The sequence below is a fragment of the Belonocnema kinseyi genome, chromosome 1 (genome assembly GCF_010883055.1).
Source record: "Belonocnema kinseyi isolate 2016_QV_RU_SX_M_011 chromosome 1, B_treatae_v1, whole genome shotgun sequence".
NCBI lineage: Eukaryota > Metazoa > Arthropoda > Insecta > Hymenoptera > Cynipidae > Belonocnema > Belonocnema kinseyi.
The window spans coordinates 62,008,260-62,008,984 of NC_046657.1; the positions used below are offsets into that span (position 1 = coordinate 62,008,260).

General features: G+C 46.2%; 1 non-coding gene across 1 annotated transcript; it reads left to right on the plus strand.

Annotated features, from left to right (window-relative positions):
* The first annotated feature begins 395 nt into the window (after positions 1–395).
* On the plus strand, positions 396–467 carry Trnad-guc. The gene has a single exon. It is a non-coding gene; the product is annotated as a tRNA-Asp (tRNA).
* Positions 468–725: the final 258 nt, after the last annotated feature.

A 725-nucleotide genomic window follows, 5' to 3' on the forward strand; every position in this document is an offset into this window, starting at 1 on the left:
CAATGATTAGAGTTAATAAATCTAATTTATTTGGTTTTTATTAACCAACTTACAATTGGTGAGGGGGATCTGCTGGCCCACGATCGATGGTCCTAGTGGATAGCGTTGTTCGGTCTCAAGTACATCAAGGGGGTTGGAATTGACACGTTACCGTATCAAACGCAGAGATCACACGACAGTAAAAGACTGCACGAGACTCGACACTAAGACTAATTGCCTTCGGGGTAAGATTATGCTTATAAGAGCTGGGGTTGTCGTTCCCCACTCCATCTCCTAAGCCCACAGGGCTTTGACTGGGTGAGGCGCTTATAACTCTGTTATAAATTATGTTTAATGTACCCGTAAGTAGTGTTCTTTAGTATTAATTGTATATATATTTATATACTTATATATATACTTCGGTAGTATAGTGGTAAGTATCCCCGCCTGTCACGCGGGAGACCGGGGTTCGATTCCCCGCCGGAGACCCATTCGCTTCGGCTTTGATTCTTCTAGAATCAAACCGAAGGGCCTATGACAAAGCCACCGAACGCGTCCTCGGGTTGCGGATAGAGGGTCCATGTGCAGGGGGTTTCTGCTGAATATGTTTACAAAAATAAATAGGCAATCGCGGACAATTGTCCAGGGGTGGTCCCGAAGGAATTATCCCCCAAGCGGAGCTGTGAAAACCGTGCCGAAAGCTGAATGGCACCTGGGTGAGGTGTCTAGAACGGTGACTCTGGGAT